The sequence below is a fragment of the Anas platyrhynchos genome, chromosome 24, assembly GCF_047663525.1.
Source record: "Anas platyrhynchos isolate ZD024472 breed Pekin duck chromosome 24, IASCAAS_PekinDuck_T2T, whole genome shotgun sequence".
Classification (NCBI taxonomy): Eukaryota; Metazoa; Chordata; class Aves; order Anseriformes; family Anatidae; genus Anas; species Anas platyrhynchos.
The window spans coordinates 6,732,531-6,759,770 of NC_092610.1; the positions used below are offsets into that span (position 1 = coordinate 6,732,531).

The 27,240-nt window shown below is 47.2% G+C and overlaps 1 protein-coding gene and 1 long non-coding RNA gene across 2 annotated transcripts in view; one reads left to right on the forward strand and one right to left on the reverse strand.

Moving 5' to 3' along the window:
• LOC101805210 (avidin) overlaps positions 1 to 27,240 on the reverse strand; it is a 67,556-nt gene that overhangs the window by 24,653 nt on the left and 15,663 nt on the right. The gene's annotated exons all lie outside the window — the stretch shown is intronic.
• LOC101791942 (uncharacterized) lies at positions 17,445 to 19,071 on the forward strand. Its single transcript, XR_005260864.2, has 2 exons — positions 17,445 to 17,656; positions 18,467 to 19,071. It is a non-coding gene; the product is annotated as an uncharacterized lncRNA (long non-coding RNA).

The following is a 27,240-nucleotide window of genomic DNA, read 5'->3' on the forward strand; positions in this document are numbered from 1 at the left end:
ATGTGTGCCAGTCTTGCCTGTACTTGACAACAAGATGACTTTGATCAGCCATGATATAAACTCTGCTCACTTGTGTTGGATGGTCAGCCAACAATGTTGTTCCAAAGGATCTGAACCCTTGGCTAGGCCAAATCCACATACTGTCCTTTTAACCGCCCATTCATCAACATGAAGGAGTATCCTTACATCCTCCTTTGTGGGCTGCCATGGTACTTCTCTCAGCACTGGCAGGACACCTAGTTTTCCACAGCTCTTGGCTGACAAAACCATGCACCAAGGAAGTACGTGGCTGCTACTAAGCCCGTCAACATCAACCGTCATTGTGTCAGCCTTCCAGCAGGAATTAATTCCCAAACATGAGATCAGTCATCTTAAACACATCATCACACAAAGATATACCGTTGTGTCTGATCGCAGCTGTTAGCTCAGTCACGCCATTGTATCAGATGCGTTTGCCAATTCAAAAATCGATCTAAAGATGAGGTGTAATGAATGATGTCCCTTCCCTGCTGAAGTACAGGCACTCATCTGCCTACTGTTTCACTTCTCAAGGGGTCATTCAAAGAGTTGGCAGTAGGCCAGCAACATATTAGGGTAGATCACCAAAGAGGTGTGCAGCGCATTTCCAGTGTGGTGAGGAACTGCATTATTTAGAGGAAAAAGATAAATCTACACAAATGAGAGATGGAGTCTTGATGGACAGACAATGAACCTGAATGGAGTCCCTGAAGGAGTCCAAGAGATTCTCCAAAAGTCAATCACACATCAGGAAATTTATTCTCAGCAAATGCTGGCTGAGATGATGGATTTGCAGAAAGACAGGGCCCCAACCTCCCTATGTCTGAATTTAGTAAAAGACATTCCAGATAACTCTCACTGTCAATATTTCATTTCTTCACTTCTGGCTAACATGAATGTATTTGTAACCAGTTGTAGCATGTACTTGTTGGTCTGAAAACAGAAAAGCATGGCTGCACGTCTGTCTGCTCCAGGACTGTGCTCTCTCCACAGCTCACCCCCAGCACATTCAGTGCAGACCCTACACACAAGCTGCTGGGTCCTTTGCTCCCCAGGCTTCATCCTCTATACTTTCCAGCTTTGCTGTGCAAGAACCTTGATCTGACACACAGGTTTGGGGCTTTTTCCCAACAAAAAATAATGAAAACTTTTCTGGATACCTGAAGTACAAGACTTTATGAAAAATGCAGTCCATGAAGCAAAGCCATGCAGATGATCTATTTTCAAGGAGTGAGCACATCTAATTATTTACATATATTCACAGCAATGCAAAGGTTTGAAATGAAGATTTGAAACCAGAATCATGCTTTCTCAGAGGCTCTGTGCTGAGCTGGAAAGTGCTTCCTGCATTCTGCCTCTGGAGGGCAGAAATGTCTGCAAAGAGCAGAGGACAGGAGGTGCCTTCTTATACCAAGGGGTGGAATGGCTGTGTTAGAAAGTGGGCTGTTGGACTGAGCCCATGGAGCTGAAAGAGGCTGGGCACGTTGCTGGCACAAACTCTTTTTCCATGTTCAGTGGTTGTTGTTTACCCTCCCTCTAGGTCTGCATCATTTCTGTTGTGGCTATGCTTTAAGCTTAACTTGCCCATCTTCCCCCCGAGGGAATGTGCATGAATGTGACCCTGTCCTCACTCTGCAGTGCATCTCTCTGTCCCTGAGTCCCAGATGTCACCAACTATTCCAGCTCTGGCACACAACCAGGTCCCAGCTGGGTACTGTGCTACACTTATGGGTGGCCAGGTAGTAACAAGGAAGAATACTCTAGAACTAGGAAAGTTGCAAAGAAGTGCAATAACAATGATCAAAGGTCTGGGGTGTCTTCCACCTGAGGTGCCCAGAGCAGACACAAACCTATCTTCCTTGAAAAGAGGTAATGAGAAGGATAAGAGAAATCTACAAACTCATGAGCCACTTGTGAGAAGGCACGTAGAGCATAACTGTCCAATGTTCCATGTGAAAAACAAAGTAAGGGAGATCCCATTGAATTGTGGCAGGTTCAGAGCCATTGGAAGTGGCATTTCCTTGCTATTCTGTACTTAAACTGAAGAAACTTCTCGTCAGACTGATCTGTTCCAGCTCTTTTGCAATCCTATCTCACAAGAAAATCAGACTGACAGTCTCATAAAAGCAGAGCAAAAGTAACAAACTGTATGTGACTTTGTTTCCAAGCCCAATCACTTAACATTGCAATTATGGACATCATTACTTTTACCATGCCAAATAATAAACAATCAGATGACAAGGATGTGTCATCACAACCACCTGCTCCAGCCTAATAATTTCCTAGGAGGGTCAACTCCAAGCAGATGCAAGGATCTAGGCTGCAGACCACCATGCAGATCTGGATGCAAGGGTCCAGCTGGCCAAGAAGCCAGAATGCCTGGGGTCTGGCCTGTTCTGCCTGATGACTGTCATTTCCCTTCTCTGTCTTTCACGGTGGCAAAGTCTGTCTGTTGTTGTTGTTTGATTGGTTTGTTTTTTAAAGAGCAACACTCTTTAAAAGACCTTGAGATCCATTGATGAAAAGCTGTGCCAGGTGAATTACTATTAATTCAGGCTGTTACTGACAGGGATATTACACATGGACCCAACCTGAGCCTACCAGGGAAGGGCAGAGCCCCTCCAGGAGGAACAGAGAGGGCCAAGGGAATGTATCAGCAGAAGTAGCCCTTGGAGCTGGCTTCAGGAGGTCTCTATTTCATCCTCCTGCTCAGAGCATGGTCAGCTACAGGATGAACAAAAAGTCCACAGGTGCCTATGGATGGCAGAGAGTGGATGGCCAAGGAGCCCAGTGATCCCAGTCATGTGCTCAGCCAGCAGCTAGCAACTCTAGATTTATTGTGTCTGTTGGATGCACAAGAACTCTCTGACCACAGTCCCCAGCTGAGCAGACTCCTTGTTATAGCTATGGAGTTGTGCTGGATCACATCTTGCTAAGATCCTGTCTCACATAGTGAAGAACAGAAGACGCCCAGGCAGGTGTTTGAATACACACAACTCCAGAATGCTCCAGCCTTCATAGTTCATAGTTCAGGAAGGACCCAGGACTGACAAAAGTATTAATTTTCTTTCGTAGCTATGACTTTATCCCTATTTCAGTTGAAAAGTTTAAGTGGAATATTTCCCCTTGTTATATCATGTCACCAGCACGGTGACATGATATAAGGATTTAGCTCTGTTTTGTAACTGCCTTTCAATTATCTCCACATTGCCATCACATTGCCACTTACCCTTGCTGCTGGACTAATGCAGCCCAGCTATCGCTCTCTCCCTGTAGGTCCTGTGCCCCAAGCCCCTGACCATCCTGGTCCCCCTTTACTGCTCCTCTCCAGTTTCCCCACATCCCTTTTGATGTGGGAGCTCAGTGCCAGATGCAGAATTTCACGTATGGCCTCAGCAGAGCTAGGGAAAGGGACAGTAACCGTCCTCCATCTGATCTACTGTCCACATTGCCACAAGGGTAGCACAGTGGCTCAAATAATTGCAGTGAGGGCACACTGCTATGGGTTGTGTTGAGCCTTTTGTCCACTCCAACATCCAGACAGGCTGCGGCTCAGCCAGCTGGGTCCCAGACTAGTCTAATGTGTGGGATTATTTTGCCCCACGTGCTGGGCTTTGCATTTCTCCATAGTCAGCTCATGAGGTTTCTGTTTGACTGGACCCTCAGTTTCCAAGGTCCTTGTAAGAAGACATTGTCTCATTTACGCATCAGCCATGCACCCTAATTTTGTATCGTGTGCATTTGGTGAGGATGTTCTCTGTGTCATTTTCCAGATGTTGACTTATGTAAACCCGTGTTACCCTGGGGACACTCACTCCTCGCTGCCCATCAGACAGGTATCAGTCCATCGCTGATCACCATTAAGCCTGGTGGTCTGGCCAGTTTTCAGCCACCTAAGTGTAGGTTTGCCCAGCCTGCACTGCATTGCCTTCCAGATGAGACTTCAGCAGGACACAGCATCAGAAGCTTTAATGAAGTTAAGACATATTGCATCTACTATGTTCACCTTGTCTAGAGTCAGTTATTTAGTCACAGAAGGCAATGGAGTTGCCTGACCACTATTTGCCCTTGGTAAACCTGTTCTGACTGTTTCTGGCTGCTTCCTCATCCTTCACTGGTCTGGATAAGGACCCCTTAGAGGACACACTCCATGACCTTTCCAGGCACCGAGGTGAGGCTGGTGGGCTGTAGCTCCCAGTTCTTGTCCCAGCTGATGCAAATTCAAAATGAATACAAAACCCTGCCTAACTTGTCTAAGTGTCTGTCCCTAGTTATTTCTTCTTGCTTCAGATGACAAAGTAATGCCACCCTAGTGAATACAGGTATTATGCAGCATGAAGTTTGCAAAGCTCTTTTGGGTCGGAGGTGCTTTCCAAGATAACAGTCCTGTTGTTGTCTCTCTGTTCAGCCAGGCAGCTGCTTCAGCTGTGCTTGTTCCAAATTGCAGCATGATGTTAATTTTCTAAGATCTGCCTATCAAGGAGGATTTTATTTCAGTTGGCAAAAGACAAAGCACTGAAACAGCTACAGCTGAGACAAAGATGGAAATTAACATTTGTAAAGGGAGAAAGGGACAAAAGAAATGTTGGTGACAAGGAAGAAAGTGAAACAAAATTGAAATCATTGTTATTATCTGACTACAAAGGAGAAGGATGCTGTTCCAGAGAAGAAGACTCCTGCCACTTCCAGCCTGCTGCCAGGGATCCACTCCAGGGGGGAGCAGTTTTTCCACATCCATCTAGGAATGGGGCACAGCTGTGAGCATAAGGGACTGACTTGCTCACTGTCAGCCCTGGAGAAGTGGCTGCTTAAAAGGTCCATTCCCATGGTATTCAACAACGGATCTGTGCATACCCTTTTGTTAGGCAGGATGTTTCAAAGTGCTCCCCCAAGAAGCAGGAGAACCCCCCAGATGACTGTCCATGTTGGGTTGCAAACTACTGACTGCCCCTTGATCTTCACGTGTTGCTGGGAGGTGGTGAATTAGGCAGAAGCAGTCCTAACACAGTGACTAGGAGAAAATTATTCGTGCCTTGTGACAATGTCCACTGGAAACATACGTTCCTCCTTCTTTTCTTTCCAGGAGCTTTTAGAGTTACCTGTGCTGTCTGCTGATGACTATACAGCAACTAGCCATGATGGCACACACACACACAAGGCACTCTGTTGACATCCCAGCATGATGGATGCTCTCTTGCAGGTTGGCAGTCATGGCCCTCATATTGGTGCAGATGAGCACCTCTGTCAGGAATAAGAAATCAGTTCATCTGGGGGAGTTTTGGCAAGACCACAGGCACCAAGCCTGGGAGCACATGCAGCCATAAACTTCAGCAGCTCCTGGCTGTGGGTTTGTGGGTGGACTAACTCCCCATGACAACATTGCCCTGATGGCGAAGGCTGAGGACATGCAACACTTGCTGAATGCCAGCTGTGAAATAGCAAGTGCTCTTCTAGAAGGATGTGACTGTTTCTGAAATGCTTGTAAATCTCAATTCTTACCCTCTCAGGGCAGGTACTCTCCTGTCTGCTCTCCCCCTGTGCCTGGCTGGCTTGGCTGCTGCTCTACCAGTGCTGGGTATGCCCCATACTCACAGTTTCAGCGCAAGGTCCAATTGCTCAGAAGGAGCTTCTTTAAGGTGATTTGCTGTGCGCATATGCCTCAAAATTCACCTCCATGCAGACTGAGATGAGCTCAGGGAAGCTGATCCAAGGAGTCTGGCTTTGCACTGATTTGTGGCTATGGTCTCCAAGAGGTCTTAAAAATTACAGTACAGAGTGTGTGCCCTTACCCTAACCGAATCATGTTCTTCAGAAAATTAAACCGAGGCCTTCTGAGGGGAACAGAACATCAGCCACTGCGATGGTTGGAGGGGTTCATCCTGCCTGCAGGCCTTGGTGCAGCAATGTCCTCCCCAGGGAGCAGGGACAGGGGCATCAGGTGGGGGACTGTGTCTTGGCAGGGAGCTCAAGAGACCAGGAACACGACGGGCTGGGACCTGCCCACAGCCATGGAGGTTCCCAGGACAGGAGTCTGGGACACGTGGCATAGCCTGTGGCAGTCCTGTCTCCTGCACCACGGATGAGCCACATGAGTCCTAATGAGGCTTTTCCCACTGAGAATGTGGTGGAAGGAGCTTCCTGGACACAGCTGTGGAGCTTCATCTGTTCTAGGAGGAACTCAAATTTAAGGGTTACATTGCAAACTACAAATTTTGTTTTTCAAATCTGAAGTGGATGTGCTCTGTCTATTTCAGGCAATCACAAATCATTGCTCCTGTTCAGAGGTGATGCTTAAGTAGCCATCTGAAATGACTGTTCCCAGGGACACTATCAGGATGTCCCTGGGCACTGGTAGTGTTTGTTTGGTCAAGGGGAACTGTGTTTGGTTTGTTTGGTCAAGGTAGTTTGATCAAGGGGAACTATTTTGGGCTTGCATCTACACTGGACATGAGTGGGCTGTTGCAGAGATCGTGGGGCAATGTGGCTGCACTATCTGTCTATAGGTCTTATTTCAGAGGTCCTTGTGTAATTCTGTGTCTGGAGATGACTTGGGGCCCTGCCCTGGAGCTGTTGCACATCCGAGAATGTCTTCATAGACCCAGAGTCAATAGAAACTTTTGACCCCCCCAAAAAAATAAAAAAAATGTCTTTTTTACATGAAGATGAAACAGTTATTCAAATTGCAGCTACTACCTGCACCTCAGCAGCAGATTCCCCTGGCAGCAGCCACATGCTTTAACAGCGAAAGCTCTGCCGAAGGACAGATGTGAGGATTTCTGTGTTGCTGGGAATGAGCTTTGCTGGGGGAACCACAGGGACTCATTTACAAGTAATGAATCATGAAGCAGCAGGAAGCTAGCTAGCCAAGAAAAAGTGTGAGCTCTGCAATTAACTATGGAGTGCTTAGGTGAATAACAAAGGGATGTGATACTAAGGCATAAAGCAGGTCTCAGAGCAGTTAGAGCTGGGAGTGTTGCAAGACTAATTTCTGTAAGCCACAGTTTTCCCAAATAACTTTTAGTCAAGGAAATTGCTGGTTTCTCTTGAACCGAAACAGAACCCATGTGCATGTAGTGATCAGGCAAAACAGCTGACAACTTCTAACTCATGTTTAAATTTATGAGTGATCCAGATCAGTGAAAGCTAGGAAATTATCTAAGCTAAGCTAAGGCAGCAAGCATGAGATATGGCCAACGGAGGGAGTGAAGGAGGGATTTCCACTATATAGGAGACGATTGTTGTGGGTGATCAGTTTACAATGCAGATGAGAGTGGGACAGATCAGAAAACATGGTATTAACCCCTGGATATGGGTAGGGCTGGAGGTCTGGGTGACCAGGAGCCAGAGCTGTGTGCAGGAGCTGGCATTATTCCTGTTGTGGGTGCACGGGGTTATATGCTGCCCTGGGGAAAGAGACCTCTCTTTGTAAGGAGCTAGAAGATACAAATGAAACTGCTGTTTTGGGAGTGCCCTCTGTTATTAATGTCACTCAAGTCCCAGTAATTCCTCACCCGCCTTTGTCCAAGGCACTGTGCCAGGAGCAGCTTTGTCACAGCAACTGGCTCCAATGCAGTCATGGAGAACTGACAAGGAGACTTCTTCAGAAAATGTTAATTTCAGCTGAGAATATTTTTGATCCTTGTCTCCCATTCCACATAACTCCACAGATACAAGTATAAACCATCCCAACACCTCTCCTGGGCAGGCGACTGCATCAAAACTCTCTGTTACCAGAACTGTGCCTGGGAGGAGGCACCAGAAACCATGGCACCCTGGACAAAGAGATGCAGAGCAGCTGGTGCCTCACAGCCTCAGTGGATACAATGAAGATCCAGCAGATCCTGAAGTGGATCCTGCACCCCTGCCATCAGTCCAGATGCAGCACAGTGCTTTACCTGCTGTCCCTCTCCTGCTCTGTATCCATGAGGTTTGGGTCCATCACAGCCTTTCACATGCCTCAGTCACCCTTTTGCTGGGTAACATAAAAAGCGATTCTCCTTTTACCTGTGTCTCTCAAGAGGAGCAACTGGAGTGGAAACAGGGACAGCAGAGATTGTTTCTCTTTGTGTCCATGATGCAACATCATCTTTGAGAGAGATGTCAATTTGCATGTGCAGCTTGGGTATTTGCTTAGGCACTGAGGATAACCTGGAGAGTGATGAATGCCATTTGCTAGAATAATTTCTTCCAAGCATGCAAAGGAGGCAAGGTACAGCCAGAGGCACAGCTCGTGCTAAAACCGAGCAGTCAAGAGAACTGAGCAGAAACCTGAGGCAGACTCAGCTCTTGTGGCCTTGCTGGCCTGGGGAAAGCAGAACTGTCACACAAAGTTCATTGTGGAGGCTGCTCTTTTACTCTCTGCTCTCAGTGATCACACTGAGCTCCTGCTCCAGTGACTCTTGCTGCTGCAGGACAAGTTCTGGGGTGGGAGATGCCTCTGCCCTGTTGTTTCTGGTCACGCCAAAAGCAGCATTCACTGCAAGAGGTGCCTTCCCACGTCTGGCGAAGACAGAACCTCTCCTTTCTTTGCATTTGTTTTCTCACTTTGCTTTTTCTCTGACCTCTTTGTTTTCTTTGCACCCTTTGCTGGTTTCCCAGGCCCACGAGTTGGGCAGATCAAACAGATGGATGCACCAGGCTTGTCTCCCGAGGCTCAGGAAAGCTGAGTTAGCCAGAGTGGGGACGTTAGTGCCTGTGAGTGGAAGTCAATAAACCTTTGTTTAGATGCTGTCACTGAGAAGTAAAGCAGCCCTCGCTCCCCGTGGCTTAATCCTCTGACCTCAGCCCTGTATCATTCCAGTCGGAGCAGTAATTCTTGGTGTTTACATGGGTCAGCAGCTAGACAAGGACTTGACTTAGATTTTCCCAGCGGGTCACACAGCTATTCACTAATCAGTGATAGCATAAACACTGCCAGAATCCTCACGGGTCACTTGCTGGGGACAGGCTAAACAAACCATCACCAGATGAAAAGTAGCACGGGTGAGTGGATGAGATTTGAAACAACGGTACTGCAGTCCTGAGTCTCTACCTGGAGGGGTCTGGGGACTCATGAAGGGATGAGGAGGTGCCCAGGGGACCTGCATCTCAGCCTTGGTCCTCGCACAGATAGGACACTGCACATGGGATGGCTCCTGGTGTGCACCCATGAGCTGGAACATGCTGGGGATTTGGAGAGAACCTCCTCTTCCCTCTGGCTGTTTTCCAGTGCTCCAGGGAGATTTGTGATAACTTTATTACTGCTCGTCTGTGTTGCCTCAGTTGTGTATATCTGTTCACCTACAAACCCCACCTCTGCAGCTAGGGAGCTCTGTCTCCATTAGCAATGTCACCTCACTCTGTTGGCTCATCCAGCAGCTGCTCCCCTTGGAGGCAGGCACACATGCCTGAGTTTTGGGGCTGTTCCCCTGCTATACTTGCGGAGAAGTACTTATGGAGCAAAGCAAGGAGGCTTAGCCCCAGACAGACCACACCAAGAGCTGTGTAATGGCATAGTATGATCTGTTTTCTCCACACAGATGACATGCAAGTTTCCAAGGAGATTTAAGAATATCAGAGTCTCAAAGGCAAAATATAAATCATTTTTGCATACAGACTAGAGCGTCTGTATTTTAGTCTATGATTTATTTTTAATAATCCAGTCTCCAAACTCAGCAGTGTGATCTTTCCTCAAATTTTGCAGGCACTTGCCATCAAATACAGTCTGGCTAAGCACAAAGATGCTTACTGAGCTGTGGTGATTACAACTTGTAGCCCTTTCACAGAAATCACTAGCAGCTGCAACCACAGCTCTCCCCAGCACTGGATCTCTAGTGCCCTGCTCCCAGGGTTGATCAGCCTTGCCACTGGTGTGGCACCTGCTGGTTCTCTGTCAGCACAACCAGGTGGGGCTGTTGGGGTGCTTGCTGATAACATCAAGGCAAATTTGGACATAGGTGAGGTATATGAGTGCTGGAGTGATCAGCATCCATCTCATTAGGCTTCTCCAGGGTTTCTGGCTTGTGCCTGCTGCCTTTCCTGCTGCTCACTCATTGACAGGACATAGATACAGAGGAAGGAAGGGTGAAAAGAGGATTTCTAGCCATGGGCATGTAGAAGGGAAAGGGGGAGATCCGTGCTGGTTACTCGATGGGTACTGCTGCAGGAGAGACCTGCAGGTCCTGCCTGGAGCAAAGAGGGGAGAGAGCAACCATGCAGGCCCCTGGGGGGCCAGCCTTGTCCCTGAGGATCTGCTCTTGCCATGAGGGAACCAGACTTGCTCCTCCAATGATGGGGGCAAGGCAGGGCAGCAGAGCTCATCTCACCTCAGAGCATCTGGATCAGATTCAAAGCACTGTGAGTCCTGGCAATATGCTGGGCATGAGGGCCTGTGGGTGCAGGGAGGCTCCAGTGGCACATTTGGGTCCTGGGGGCTGAGCCAGGCTGTGGGTGAGGAGGAATCTGCCCTCGCATCGTCACTTCCCACTGCCAGCCTGGAAAGGAAGAAATTCAGGAATCAAAGGTCCAGAGAGAAAGGGAGTAAAAAAGAAGAGCCAAGTGAAGAAAAGATTCTGCTGTGAAAGGCATGCCCTGTCTTCCTTCTCCCACCTCTCTCTTTTCGTGGAAGGAGCAGTGGCTGTTGCCATTAGCCCTGGGGCAATGTGCAGCACAGCAGAAAGTGAGGAACAGAACTGTGCATGGAATTGGCCTGGAGGAGCAGGATGGCGGAGAAGGCATTACATTATGGTACCACCTGCCATCACCTCAGGGTGATGGAGATGACAAGAGGACATGCTCTGCTGCTCAAAGAGCCATCAACCTGTGCACAGGCTGAGCTGGCTCAGCTGGGAGGGATCCAAAGGGCTCCTGCGTTGGCTCCGCAAGCTTTGACAGCACCTGTGCTGTACTTCTCACCAGCTGCCAACAAAACCAAGCTGCCTGGGAGGAAAACCACCTCCTCGTTTCTAAAGCAACCACCTTTGATCTGGAAAAGTCAAAGGGACTCTGCCAGCTTCCCAGGTCATTTGCATGGAGATGCTCTGACAGCACTCAGAAAGCCTGGTAAAGGCGTGAGCCTGTTACGGGAATCAACCTCCATTAGTCCCCTGAGGCTGACCTGATAAAGAAGGAGATGATGACAGCACAAACCCAACATAGCATCCGAGATGGCTGAACGGCCGCTGTGCTGCTCCAGGAATAGCTGTCACACAGGAGGAGCTTTCTGGTGCCACAAGGTGACCCCCTTACCAGCTTCTGCTGAGTGGGAAGAGGAAGTGCACACTTGCACACGTGCCCACATGTGTGTGAGAGGCACGGCGAGGAGATGGACGACCAGGATTCAGTTCCAGTGGTGATTTAGCCCGGTGGCACCAGCATTCAGTTCCTTCTGCCCAAGAAGCAGGGTTGTTCTACACCTGCCAAAAGGGCTGTCACCTTCTGCATCTTATGGCCTCCTAAATGGGGCTGCTTGGAGCTGTCTGTCAGGCATGTGCTTGTCCCTCACCAGAACAGGTCTGGGAGTCACTGCAATCCCAAACTTTTAATAATATGATTGGGGATATAGGAGCTGACAGATTGTGTCAAACCTTTGTCTGTTAGCTGACAAGTTCTCTCTGCTGTGATCCTGAGCAGCCAGGATTTCACAGGGTTGAGTGGTGTAATAATCCCTGTAAGAAGGAATTTCCTCTCTTCTTCCCTCTGCAAGCTGCTTCATACCTTGGTACCCAAGGACACGGGGCTTCTGCTTTTATAATGCTGTCAAATAAAATTCTGAATCATGTTCAGGATGTTATATCTTGATTTCATCCTTTTCTTTATAAGGAACTCCTGGGAGTGGTGGTGACGAGTGGTGATAGATCTTCTCTATCTCTTTTCCGTGTTGATCCCTTTCTGGCTTGCCCTGGTTATGCTGCATTTCTTGGCATGCTGCTTTACATGGTAGCTCAGTGTTTCAGAACTGAAAGCAAACACGGAGCTGAAATGCCACAAAAGAGCAGATTTTTGGAGATGACCCCTAAAAACTTTCCTAGAATATCCATGCTGTGAGAGAAATATGGATCAATGAAAAACTCATTGGTGAAAGATACTGTAGCTGAAAACAGCCTTGTGAACTCCGGACACTCCTGGCAATGAGGTGGCAAAAGCAGGTTCTGTTCTGTGCAGTATTATTTACACTGTCTTGTAAATAGCTGCAATAATAGCTGCAATTTTTGTTTTTATTTTTTAAAGTCCTATCTATTTTGCTTTCCAGTAAATTTGCCAGTGTGAGGCTGAGCATGTGGTGGCATTCTTCTGCCACAAGGCTGGGGCTGAAAAGAAATTAGGCAAGCATCAAAAGGCAAATGCACCGAGCACCCTGTGCAAAGCTAGAGCCAGCTCCCCCAGCCTTGCTGTCCCACCCACTCCCCCATCCTCCAGGATCCTGCAAACTGGAGCACAGGCAGGCCTCAGGTTTCAAGGCTGAACCTAGAAGGGCAACGTTGACCTAATTAGTCTCTAAAAAAAATGGGTGAGAAAGACTTGCAGCCGTATGTTACAGTAAGAAATCCTCTCCCTCTCCTTTTGCTCTCCTGGCCCCAGGGATTCATCCCAGGCAGGTGCTGCTTTGATTGCAGCAGGTTTTGAATCCTCTTCCCTCTCCTCGTGGGGATGCCACATGCTGTCTTCTGACCTCGTTAGCTTCTCCTCCTGTTCCATTTCCCCACTCCGCACTCCCAGCCCCACCCATGTGCTAATTACTACAAAGCAATCTGCAGGAAGCGCTGCTCTGAGCGGGCTGAGGGAGCGGGAGGTAGAGAAGGATGCTGTCAGAGCACTGTGGGGGATGGAGAGAATGGGGTCAGATCAGTTCAAGCAATGCTGATATTTAGGCAGGCCCCAGGTTCTTCCCCTGTGTGTGCTGGTGCCAAGAACAGCCTGAAAGATGAGGGGGACATGTGGGTTCAGAGCTGTGCTGCCTGCCCCTGCGCTCTGCTAATGCAGGATCCCATCACCATGGAGGCTCACATGGTCCTAGGACCTTGTGTGCCTCAGCTGCCTCCAGGGCCCCAGCTGTGCTGTGCAGAAATGTTGTGAATCTCCAAGTCTGATCTTCACCGATTCTGCACCATCACCCAGTTCTGTGTTCTTCTGGGACTCATTCACACAGGCAAACGAGGCAGGTTTACATAGTCCTCGTACACGATCCCTTTGTCCATTCTCAAAGCAGGGTGGACACAAGCAGCTCTGCGTGGGAGCTGTGGAGCACTGTCAGTGCCCTGCTGCCCTCAAGGCCATGCTGCGATGGGAAGGCAGGGTGCTCACTCTGAGACTTCATTCCTTGCAAATGTAGCTCAAGGGCAGACAGTCTGCAGCTGGTCTCTGCTTTGTCTGCTCCAACAGCCAGAGCTGACAAGTGCTCGGCATACGGGCAGAGGCCCCCACTTAGGTCCCCTCTGCCAGCACTGGCTGAAACTGAGGAACCTGGAATGGGGTTAGAGCTTGTGTTCATTTTCTCTGGATGGAATGACAAGACTTTCTTCTTCCTCTTTGATCAGTGAGATACGGTGTTTGGGGTTGGAGAGAGGTCAGAGAGAGGAAAGATAATAATTAAGGTAAAAAAGCAGACAATAGTCAAGGAAAGAGCCAGACCCTACTGTTCCTCACATTGCTGTAAAACTAAAGCCATCCCAGGAGGGTTGCTGGAACCATATTTATATTGAACTGATGTGAGTGAAATTGTTAGCCTCACTAAACTAAAAACAAGAGAAGGGAGAAAAAAGCCAGTGTATCTAAGCATGGCTGATGGGTGAATTCAGGGAGAGGGATGTTATGGTGACCGTCAGCAAAAGCATCCTTACTCTACAGTCTCTTTGGCGACAAGGGAAGCAATAAGGTGCCACCTTACCCAAACGCAAGGCCATGCTGACATTGAGATGGTGCCCCTGGGGTCTGACCACATTCCTGCATTGATTTGTATGATCACAGCTGATGCTCTTCTGTTCTTCCTAACTTCAGGTATCATCAGGATCCAGATTATGAGCAAAGCATCGAGTGCCAGAAGAGAAACCATGGGATTCAGATGGGGGCTCATGTCTTCCTGGCACTCCCTGGGTTTAATACTTGCATTACTTTTTGACTGCAGAATCTCCTAGGCTAATCCAACCTCCCCTACAGTTCCTCTCTGAAGTCATCTGATGCTGCGTTTTGATACAGAGACTCACCAAGCCTGGGGGCCTGTGTTTGCCCTTCAGGAGTGAAATATCTTGTGGTAGCATTTGAAGAAACTGCCCTTTCTCTCTGCTGTTGTTCAGTAAGAGGATCTTTGTCTTTCAAAAGCTTCCTTTGTTCTCTTTCTCCCCTCTTTACTTCTACTGAATATTTGGTTAATGCTCCCCTTCTGCCTGCTACCAACCTCTACCCCTCTTAGACATTTTTGCACATCACCTGTTATTTGAAAAGCAGACATTGCTCTATCTGCTTGCAGGTAATCACATTCACTTCTCACCTCTTTTGGATCTTGTTTTCTTTTCTGTTCATTTTGTATTCTCTTCTGTAACTTCAGGATTGTGGGCCACATTCAAAGGTGACAGAAACCAAGTGTGATTCACTGGCTTACAGTTGCTGGAAACGTGGCACTGTGTGCTTATTCTCAGGCTTTACTTTTCTTGCATCATTTATATTCTGCAAAATAGCCTATCACTTGTGTCGGCCTCCTTGCATGGGATCTAAGCCTAAGACTACTAGCAACAATTCACAGTAGAGGCTTAAAAGGGCTGAAGTGGTTGTTGCAGCCTTGACTCTTCTTGCTCCCCCGACAGCCAAGCAGCTTCCCCTTCTCCTAGAGATCCCTGCTCAGAGGTCTCTGAGGACAGCTGACTCTCTTCAGCATGGTATTGTGCATCTGATTTTAGTAACGGCAAAACAATGGTAAAAAATGACAAAAACAACTAAGAAAATGCTAAGGGTGTGGTGTGGAATTTTAGAGCCAAGGTAATTTTCTCTCAGAAAGCACTCAGAAAGGCTAAATGTCATATGGGAGCTTCTGTTACTAATCCATCATCCATGGGATAAAGTTCCCCTAACCTCCATGGGCTGCACTACCTGGGTAGAGTAGGTGACCAAACTATGTACCACATCACTCTGGTGGCAGATCATCAAAAAGAAAAGCCTATTTGGGTAGCTAAAAACATTCCCATGCACTTCCAGGATGGGGGACATTATTGCTGTGACTTTGGATCCGTCAGCACTCTGAACAGTGTCGTCTTCATCTCAGGGCATTCTCTGGCAGCTCAGCATTTCTGGGAGGCTTCAAACCAAGCTGCCAAGCCCAGTGCCCCCATTCTGGACATTCCCACCCCAGGGAGCTGAGATGCTGGCAGCCAGAGCTCAGCCAGCACCAAGCAGCAGAGCTCTGTGGGTGTTGTGGCCTCCACGCTCAGACAGCTGCCATGCGTCAGGCAGCGCTGGCAGGCGCGTGCTGATGGCACTGATAGCTCCCCATGTCCCCGCTGCGGGCGAACCTGTCCATGCTCATGCTGGCATGCAGCTAGCCTGGCAGCGTGGCTACTTCACCTTTGGGCTGACCCTTGCAAAAGGGTTCACACTAAGTACAGAAATACTCATTGGCCTCTCTTCCACACTGGCCAAGACAGAAATCCTATGATGTGCATGGATTTTCTGTTCCTTGGGCAGGCCCTGGGCATGCTGACTTGCTGTGTAGTGACTGTGTGCTGACAATGCCTTCTATTTTTTTATGTGCACGCAGCTGCTTTTAAATACTTTTATTATTATTATTATTTTCTTGCTTTCTACTTTTCTTTTTAAATATCCACATCTACCAGCACTCTTGTTTCAGGGCATGAATAAATACCTCCAAGGCTTCTCTGTGTGATGGTGATGGAAACGGGCACTGCTACTCCCAAAGTGGAGCCTGTCCCAGCCTTTTGGCACTGCCACCTGTGTGCAAGATGGAAAATAAGTGACAACTTCTGTTGCTGGAAATCTAGAAGGTCGCAATACTTTTTTTTTTTTTTTTTTCCCTTTCTCCTGCAAAATTTCCTTGGACTTCTCTGCCAAAGACCTGGAATTCCAAAATCCCTGAATGAGAAATTCACAGCAGATCCCTTTATAAATGGACTATGGGTTTCAGTTGAAAGCAAGAGTCTGAACCATGTTACTGAAGGGAAAACAATGGGAGCTAAAATGTGCAGAATTCATGCTAAGATTTTAAAAAGCACCTAAAAGATGTAAGAGGCATAATTGATATATGTCACTGCACAGACTCTCGGACTCAGATATTTCAGCACACTGAGGTGAGTAATTCCCAGCTGGCAACGCAGGACTCAGTGGGACTGGAGTCACAGGACAGCTGTCATGTCAAACACTCGTGTTCTCTGCCGTCAGATCCATACTAGCACTTTTCTACCAGTGGAAGAGATACAGCAGTGATGAAAGTAGGCCTTGAGAATCTGGGGGAAAGCATCTCTAGAGTCAGAGCTAGAGCCTTGGTGGTAGCAAGGAGCACCTGGGGGAAGGATTTGGCAGTAAGCAATTGATTACCTGGAAATCTCTTGCCACTTCTCCGTTTGCATTGAGGCTCAGTGCCAGATGGTAGAATTAAGTGTCTGCTCTCCCCTTGGACTGTGTTTCTTGCAGTTTGGCTTCCAGACAAGTTAAACTGTTCTCCTTTTTGTGATACATTAGCTACTTCAAGATTTAAAACTTTAAAGGCTTTCACTTCATGAACACTGATGTAGAAGCCAATTCAACCACCAACGTGTCTCTGGAGAATCTGTGGCTCTGTAACGTCTCCATGTTAATCACAGGAAGTGTCACTGCCTTCGTGAGTTGGAGCAGGACACAGTCTCTGGTGCTGTGCAGACATTCATGTGCAAGGCTGTGTTGTCCTGAAGTGCAAAAGCCCAGCAGGGCCCAGGGTCCCAATGCAAAAATGAGGTGCTTGGAGCTGTAAGGCAGATGTGGCCACAGGGCATGGAGGAGCTGGGTGTCAGCACCTTCAGCATCCTCCCTTCCTGGTGCTTTGGCTTCCTGGGCAAGTTTGGAGAAGGCACTGAAGGTGACCTCAAAGAAAGCCATAGGGAAGAAAGCTAGAGGCATCAGCAACGGCTGTGCCCTGTCTGTTGGGATCTGCTTTCAAGCCAGGGCTCTCACACATGTCCCCAGCCTGAGCCACTGCACAGCTGTGTCACAGCCATGCCCACACCTGGCTGCAGACCCCAACGAGCCAAACCCCAACCTGAAGACAGACTTCATGACTTGACCTCAGGCCTGCCTCAGCACCCTGGGCTTGCCTGATGGCCTGGACTCTGGGCTGACCCCAGCCACCAGCTGCCTGTTTGCCCTGCCTGGGCTAACACTGATGGGTGGCCACATTGTCCCACTGAGTGTGCCACTGCCCCTTGGTAACTGGACGGGGCTAATTTCCTGGCTGCACAGTGCTCGGAGCCAGAGCTGAGCTCCTCTGCATTTTGCCCCACCTATTGCTGGGAAGTCTTAAAAAAAATGTTGCTTTCACTTTCTGTTCCAGCTTTCTGTTTAGTCCTCTGCATCCCGTGTCCATGGACGTGGAAATCTATCGCTTCAAGAAATGGACAAATTACATATTTTGGTACCAGAATCGCTGTTTTGAAATCAGGGGCCTGTGGCTTCACTATTACTGGTAAGTTACTGTCTGGAAGTCAAGAGATTAGCACGGGGTTTTGTGGTTGGAGGCAGCCAGACAAGAACAGGTTTTTAAAAAGGATCCTTTTTGTCACATATGCTCTGCCACTGTGGAGAGGAAGGAACTGGGAGTGCACGGCTCCCATTAAGGCCTCCCCAGCCCAGCGGTGGGCCGGGACAGCCTCAGACAGAGAGCCGGGCTGGGCCAGAGGGCAGAGCTGGGGGGGGCCTTCTGCACTGCAAGGAAGGCAGAGAGCCCCGGGACATCAAGGCTGCAGAGCAGCACAAAATGCAATAACAGTATCGTGTCTAGTTCTGGCCTCCCCAGTACAAGGACTGTGCCTGTTTACCCTCAAAAAAAAGAAGACTGAGGGGAGAGCTCATCAGTGTGTATGAATATCTGAGGGGAGGGTGTCAAGAGCATGGAGCCGGTCTCCTTTCAGTTCTGCCCAGCGACAGGACGAGAGGCAAAGGGCATAAACTACAGCCCAGGAAGTTCTGGCTCAATATGAGGGGGCATTTCTTTACTGGGAGGGTGACAGAGCACTGGGACAGGTTGCCCAGAGAGGTTGTGGAGTATTCTCTGGAGATAATCAAAACCCGCCTGGATGCCATCCTGCGCAAGGTGCTCGAGGTGATCCTGCTCAGCAGGGGGGTTGGACCAGATGATCTTCAGAGGTCACTTTCAACCTCAACTGTTCTGTGATTCTCTAAAAATCCAACCCAGACATCCCCCGGCACTGTCTGCGAAGGCGGTACCAGCTTTGCTTTCCAGGGTTTTCTCACTCTCCTTTTCTTTGTGCTGCAGGGACACGGATGACGTTGGCAATGTCATACGTGGCAGCATGAATCTCAAGAATGCCACAGCATGGAGGGTCAATGAGAAAAAGCTGCATTTGTCTAACCATAGTTTAATATACTACCTCAAGTCAGACAGTAAGAAGGACATGGATATCTTTGTCAGGAAGCTTAAGGAATTAAATGTCGTCATCACTGACAGCTAGTGGAGAAGCATCTTGTGCCTAACAATGTGTTAATTTTTTTTCATTGTGAAAAAATAATTTCATTAGAAGGACTATATCAATTGCCAGTGACTGCTCAAACTGTGGAAATATCAAAGTATTTTAAATTGTCTGTTGTTGCACTGTTAAAAGAAAATATTACCCATCTTGTGCTGCTTGTTTGCAAGATAGCAATGAAACGTCACAACGTGTGTTGGAACATTTAGGAGCTTGGAACATTTAGGAACTGAACTACAAGAAAATGTTTTCAGCTTTGAAAATGTAATATTTGCAGCTGAAGATGCCAACATTGCCTTTGGAGAAACTCTGTGTATAGTATACTATTATTTGAAAGCAGGACTGAACACACACACTGTATAAGCAATGCAAATACTATTTGAGTTTGAATGTTTTCAGTGTTTTGCAATGTCTTTTTTTTTTTTTTTTTTTTTTGAGAGCGAGAGAGGTGGTGGTCCTGTATGGAGTCAGGAGCTAGACTTAATAATCTGTGTGGGTCCCTTCCAACTCAGGATATTGTAGGATTCTAGGGTCTTTTTTTTGTCATCTTCTTTCTTCATTTAGCAAACTTTTCAGACTCCCAGGATTTACTTTCATAGATGTACATTTTTACAGATTTACATTTAATTTTACAGATTCATTTTTTCAAACTTTAAAATGTGGAAGTGGCCACTGGACATACTTTTTTTTTTTTAGACTGATGGTGAAAGGATGTTAACAGGGTTTCTCCTTATTAGATAGTATTGCTTCATGTGCATTGAGGCTTGCTGTTGTGGTTTAACTCCGCCAGCAGCTAAACACCACACAGCCATTCGCTCACCCTCCCCACTCCCTCTCTGGGATGAGGGAGAGAAATGGGAAAGTGAAAGTGAAGGCTGTGAGTTGAGATAAAAACAGTTTATTAAGACAGGAAAGTAACAGTAACAATAGTAACAATAACAATAATGATGATAATAGTACTACTACTAATAATGTGTACGAAACAAGTGATGCACAATGCAATTGCTCACCACCTGCTGACCGATGCCCAGCCTAATCCCGAGCAGCCGGCCCCCCCACCCTGGCTAGCCACCCCTATATATTGTTTAGCATGCCGTCAGATGGTATGGAATACCCCTTTGGCTAGTTTGGGTCACCTGTCCTGGGTCTGTCCCCTCCCAGCTCTTGCTGCACCCCCAGCCTGCCTGTTGGCAGGACAGAGTGAGCAGCTGAAATGTCCTCGGCTTGGTGTAAGCACTGCTCTGCAACAATTAAAATATCGGGGTGTTATCAGCACTCTTCTCATCCTAATTCAAAACACAGCATTCCACCAGCTACTAGGAAGAAAATTAACTCTGTCCTAACTGAAACCAGGACACTTGCCCAGTCATTATTTTGCTTTTTACATAGGATGATGGAATTATGTTTTCAGGGAGCAACGTATTTTTCATGTGTATGATCCAATTCAAACTCCTGGTCTTTCCATTTCTTTTTTTTTTTTTTTCAGGGAATTTCTTATGTCTGTTCTTATCTCACACGGGCTCTGGAATTAACAGTCCCTTGGAAGGGGTGCAGACATGCTCAGTGGGGGTTCAGATAACACTAAGAGTCTAATCAGACCTGAACCCACCTGTACTGCAGAGTTTTATGAATTAGCTGAAAAATAAAAGTGTAAGATGTGTAAGAAAATTGTAAATAAGAAACATTTAAATGAATACATAATTGTCTGGCATAACTAGATTGCATGCAATGGAAATATGCAATTGAATGAAAATCATATACTGTATTAGGGATTTTTGCCCTTCCCCAATAGCTGATGGAGTAAAGAAGTAACTTCCCCTTCTGATTGTCACATATTTCCAACGGATGCTGAAAGATACGCTGATTTTTTTTTGAGTAAATATTTTACTTCTGATACATTCCTAACCCAGGCAAGAATTATCACTCTTACAGAGCTCATGACTTATTTACAAATGCCAGCTCTGGTTCAGGCATGGCATGTTCCATGCAAAAACTCTAACTATTTCAGCAGAATTTGTGTGCACAAGCCAGGTGACTGGCAGAGTAGGTCCCTGCTGAACACCTGTGGAGACCTCTGTCGAAGCAGCAATATGCTACTAACAAAACTGCTCGTGCCCCTTAAAGGTCTTTGTAGATGTCAAAGCATGCTGTTAGTGGACCAAAATATTTACTGTGGGACCAGAAGCAATGATACTAATGGCAAAACTGTGTACCCCAAGAGAAGGCTGTGCTGACCAGCTCACAGTGCTCAGTGACTCATTAAATACTTCTAGCTTTTCCAGAGAACCTTGGTCCTCTCCCATTCGCCCCCAGTCTCTCTGGTGCTGTTGAATAGCATTCCTCCTGATTTTGCAGTTGTGGTTAGAGGACACTTTTGCCATGCAGGATGGACAAGGCCCAAAGCCCTTTGCAGCCAGCTTTAGTTGCTCCCCAGTTCTAAGCTCTAAGTTGCCTGAGTCACTTTTGGAACTTCTGGGGCAGGCATCAGTCCCCTAAATGGTTTCGGAAGTGCTTCTTCTATTGTTGATGCAGATCACAATGCACACTGACCTGCTGAATTCCACCCTTCAGCAGCTAATGGGAAGCTGCATGGAAATAGCTTTGGAGTTTTAATGTCAGGAGGTGGAGGAAGTGTCTAGGCAGTTGTCCTCGTTTTGGCTAGGGCAGAGTTAATTTTCCTCCTAGTAGCTGGTAGGGTGCTGTTTTGGGGATTTACTGGGCTGGCTGGCTGGGGTGGGGGGGGAACGCTGCTTGGGGAGGGGCTGGTCATCAGTCAGTGGGTGCTGAGCAATTGCACTGCGTATCACTTGTTTTGTACACATTACTATTATTATTAATAGTAATTATTTTTATCCTTTCTTTTCTGTCCTATCAAACTGTCCTATCTCAACCCACCAGCTATTACTTTTTTTCTGATTCTCTCCCCCACCCCAGTGGGATGGGGGGTGAGCAATCGGCTGTGTGGTGCTGAGGTGCCAGCTGGGTTAGACCACGACAGCAGTGCAAAGTACTTGGAGCAATGGGGAAAGGAGGCGCAGAAACTGCTGGGGTTTGGACTTGCCTTCCTAATGCCCAGCCTCACCTCATGTCCCCGTCTTGCTGCTGTCTAGCAGGCTATAGCCTTCCTGCAGGTCCTGCAGGAAGATGGCTGCACCATCTGGGTTGCATGGGGCCACCTAACCATGGTGTCACAGTTGCTACTGGTCAGCAGCAGCTCTCTTATACATGGGTTGGTAGAAACACCCCCGGAAGACTGCCAGGAAGAATCCACAACAGGAGGACACAAAGCTGGAGCAGCCAGTGACACTTCTGATAAAAATATTCAAAACTAAATAATGAATGGGGCTGACAGGAATAATCCACACCTGTCATGGTTTTGGCTGAGATAGAGTTAATTTTCTTCGTAGAGAATGACATAACACTGTGTTTGGGATTTTTGATGAAAATAGTGGTGATAACACACCAATGTCTTAATTGTCTCACAGCAGCGCTTACACTAAGCCAAGGACCTTTCTGCTTCTCATGCTGCCCTGCCAGCAAGGAGCCTTGGGGTGCACCAGGAGCTCAGGCGGGGGGACACAGACGAGACAGGGACCCAAACTGCCCAAAGGGAACCCATGCATGTGGCCTCATGCTCAGTAATAAAAGCTGGTGTAAAGCAGGAGGAGGGAGGGGGGCTTGGAGTGATAGCGTTTGTCTTCCCAAGAAAGCACCACACTGTGATGAGCCCTGCTTTCCTGGGGGTGGCTGAACACCTGCCTGCCAGTGGGCAGTAGAGAATGGATTCCATGTTTGGCTTTGGTTGTATACACAGCTTTTCCTTTGTTTAGTAAGCTGTCTGTATCTCAAGCCATGAGGCCTCACACTTTCACCTTTCTGATTCTCTTCCCCATCCCACCTGGAGAGAGTGAGTGAGTGGCTGGGTGGTGCTTAGCTGCCTGCCAGGGCTAAACCACAACAGCATCTTATCTCCCAGGCAGATGAGGCTCAACACAAATTCACAACCTTTCCTCCCTCCAAAGCCCACTGGGCACTGCTGTGTGCCTTTGCAGCTCTCCTGCCTTCTGTGTGCTGTACCACATACAGCTTCCCTGAGGCTGAGCTCCGTCATCGCTGGGTCAGTGTGTCTGTCCTGCCTGAAAGCCAGCACCAAGTTCAAATCCTGCAGCTGGGAGGTTAATCAGCAACTGCAGAGGGAGTACTAAGGAAAAAACACATGTCCTTTCCAATTAATTTTGCTCAAATCCACTGAAATGAGCAGAGGGCCGTAACACTCAATTATTCCCAGCAATCAAATTAAATTTATGCTTGTCATTAAAGAGTCACTGTTTGCCCTCAGCTGCCTCATCGGGAGCTCTGATCACCACTGTGTTATCACTGGGGTGTGTGTGTGTGAATGAATTCTTATGCATGCTTTATCCTCAGTCAATCTGTGGGGACTTCATTTTCCTGTTTTTTAATGCCATTCTTGTCATAGCATTTGGAAAATACCCCCCAGTCTGATGTACTGTAAAAATGACTTGGTGCATAATGTGATTTGTAGTCCAGTGGAGAAAAATCAAAACACTCCAGCTCACTTCCTTGTTTTAAATCCAACCCCAACAGCTGGACTAAGCAGGAAGGTCTGAGCAGACCATGATCTGGGGATGGCATGGCAGCAACCACCAGGAGCACAGAGGCAATTTGTTGTGTGATGCTGCACGTGCAATCAGCACTGTGATTTCAACACCTCATGGTTCTTGAGCTGGGCAGAATGTTTGGCTGAAACTTTTACAAATAAACTATAGAGCAGCAACACAAGCTGTTTTGTGGATTTGTCTTCATTTTTCCAAGTTCTTGGTCCTATTTAAAATATGATAATGAAGATGAGGTTGTGACGCTGAGGAGATGACTTCATGCAGTAGTGTCGTACCTTTGCCTCTTGTCTTTCTTCCTTTCCTGATGTTGGCAGCTTTTGACTAGCATCAGCCACATTAGATAGAGAAGTTAAGGTCCAGAATCTATTAAAATCCTGCCCACTTCATGAAAATTGGTATCTGGAAGAGAAGAGTGCACACCAGCTTTCCTCCAGTAAAGGTAACAGATCAAATAAACATTAATTAACACGTTGAATTACAGTGACAGCTGTAGCTAATTGTCCATTACCTTCTGTTTTCTAGCAGCCCTGTGAAATTCATCCACCAATTATGACAAATACTTTAAAAATTACAAAATGTCTGTTATTCATGAGAAACACTGATTAAGCGCCCAGCCAACAGACAGTGGGACAAAAGAGTTACAGATGGGAACTCAGTATCTGACAGGAGCTTCTGGAAAACACCTTCCCCTGCTGAAAGAGACAAGTGCTGTTTACCATCATCGCTGCCAGGATGGCAACAAGCTGCGGTAGCGAGTGATGTCCTGGCAGGTTGCTTGGGGGGATGGGGCGAGCTGAAGGGATTGTCCAAGAGGAGGCAGTGGGGTCAATCCTGTGAAGTTCAGCAAGAAGCGTTAAGCAGTGACTTGCATTGGTACAGGGCTGGGGACCGAGTGACTGGGGACAGCTCTACAGAGAAGGATCTGGGATCTTGGTGAAATGAGCTGAACAGGAGCCAGCAGTGTGCCCGTGCTGTGGGGAAGGCCAGACATGGAGTGGGTTCTATGAGCAAGCGTGTAGCCAGCCAGGCAGGGGTGGGATTGCTCTCTCCAGCAATTAGGAGACCACATCTGGAGTACTGTGCCAGGGTACTCCGCTATTAGAAAGATACTGAAGAACTGAAGTGTGCAGCCAAGATGAATGAGCAGGAGGCAGCAGACACAATTTACAACAGGGAAATTCCATCAGGACGTAAGGAGGAATTCTTTTCCATTGCAGTGGATGAACCCAGAGGTGATGGAGTCTCCATCCTTGGAGGTTTTCAGGACTTGAATATGCAAGGCCTTGAGCTATCTGCTCCAACTTTGAAGCCAGCCCTGCTTGAAGCAGAAGGTTGGACTAGGTGACCTCCTAGGTCCCTGCCTGCCTAACTCTTTCTACAATTGCTTTTTACAAGGGCTGTCCACAATATGAGAGTGGCAAACTGCCATGGCTGAGCTTTGCTCTGTTCTCTTCTATCCAGTTTGATGGAACACTTAGGATTTCGTGTGTCTGTGTGCCAATCCTCAAACTCTACCACGAGAGAATATTGATATGGTTAACTCCTGTATTGCCTCACTGGCATGGGAAGTGGCTTTAATCATTGCCTTGCAGGAGTTCATAAGATTTCTACAGTCAACCCTGTGTTTTCAGCAGAGACAAAGCCCATACTGGCAGCAAAACTACCTGGTTTTGGGGGTAGCACGTCTGGGTAATACATGGAGTTGGATAGGAGGATTTATGCATTTATGTTGCTGCTACTCTTTGGCTGGAAAAGATTATCTTCTCTATGTCTGGACTAGTCTAATGCTGGCTTGATCCTGTTAACCGGCTACCACAGATGTTTAGACAAACATTTCCATAATCTCAAAATGAAAAGTGAAAGAAACTCAAGTGAGTTTTCAAATGAGACTTGAGCATAGGAAAACAGGACAATACTGTCTGTCTGTATTTCTTTTTAATATATTTTGTTTTTCTGTTCGTAGGAAATGATTGTGTTCATGCAGACAGGTTAGCTACAACTTTTCAGCATATACTAAATCACCTTGCATCCAGAGGAAAAAATCCTCAGCACATCAAAATTGCAAATTTTAACACAGCTGAAATTCTGCCTCACCTGGGAGACTGGACCAAAATCTGATCCAAAGTCTTGTCCCCCCATACCTGGCAGAACGGTGGGACTGGGCTCAGGCCCTACGATGGAGCCCGGCCTGACAGCGCAGGGCCTACTGGCAGCTGGACACACGGCTTCCCCCCATCCCTGCCTTCTTAACTCACATTCAGACAAGACCTACGCTGCTCCAAGTTTTCCAGAAGTCTGCTAACCCCTGATTTTATCCCACCTGCCTTCTTCCCTCTCGCTGGAAAAGCACAGCTGTGCTGTCACTGATGTGAGCACAGAGCAGAGCACACTTTGGGCACAAAAGCCAATAACCTGCTCATTTTGAGAGGAGCTGCTGTGCAGTGGTTACTCAGAGGAGAAGAACGAAGTGCTGGGAGAAAGTCAAAAACTGACATAAGTTTCTTACAAGACTAGGAAACAATACATCTCATTGATCCTTCAAGCAAAGCAGAAACAGAATAGGAAAGGGTGTCTTTTATAGAAATCTACAACATCTGGGGAGGTTACATGTGAAGTGGGTCAGAAAACTGAGAGTCCAGTCAGGGTGAAATCTCATTGCTGGGACAGACAGGGCCATTTGGCTGGACTCAGCATGGCACAGTGCACTTCAACAAAGTCAAAAAGCCTGTGCAAACACCCAGAATTGCTTTCCTCCAAGCAGATTTCTAGCTTCATAGACTGGACAAGAATCTGGTATGCACTGAAATGGACTGTGAAGATTTCCTGACATGTCCCCATCAGCCAGTTGCTGCTACACAATCATTTAAATAGATACACACATAAACAAAATTTACTCTGGGGTTTATTAAATATGTACATTCATAAATTCTGACAGCAAAATCACAGTCATATTTAAGAAGTGAATTTTAGGAAGTTGGAATAACAGTTTTATATAAACAAGACAATGGAAACTGTATGGTCTCCAGGAAAAAAGGTGACTGAAAAACACCAGTATGGGGCACCATTGTGCCCAGCGTTGCACAGTTATGTGACTCCCATTTGAAGATTTTTAGTAAGACAGATAAAAATGGCCAACTGTCATACATAAAAATGGGCCTGAGGGAGGTTCAAGGGGCCTGCCCATGACCACAAAAAAAAAAAAAAAAAAAGCAGCATATGGACCTACTTGTGCCATTGATATTCAAAATGAAAATATATGTCACAGCTGCCAGTTGTTAAAACATTGGGAAACAAACTTGTGCTCATTGCCCCTTAGTGGCTGCAGTGTGAATCAACTGGTTTTACTGGGTAAGCAGGTCCTCTGGCCTTGAGTTTCATTGTTTGTTCCTTACTTCCACATAATGTCACTTGGGATCAGTCTGACCTTGTAGAGAACACATGGCTCTGATCTGGACCATGAAGATCTGTCTCTGACCCTGTGGACCTTCTCTGTGGATTTGGAGAGAGAATTGTTCTCCATTAAACTCTTTGCCTGCCCTCAACAGTGCGGGCAGAGAGACAGGATTTCTGTGCAGCCCATATACATCACCTGTCAGGGCTTTGTCCCCTCCACATTGTGATGGGGTTTTTTGAAAGCTGTGGGGGAAAGCCATGCAGAAACTGAGCTGCCCACGTCTTAGATTCAAATTTGGGCAGCACTGATGGCAAAGATGTGTAGAATTCTCCAGTCTAACCTGCTGTTCAGAGCAGGACAACCCCAACTCTAAATCAGCATTAAGACTTTGCTGAGCTACATCTTACAAAACTCCAAGAATGGAGACCTCTTACCTTTCCCACAATCTGAACAAGGCTGTACCATCCTCCTGGGGATGAAGTTTTTCCTGATGTGCATCCTTAGCTTCCTGAGACTGAGTCTGTGGTTACTG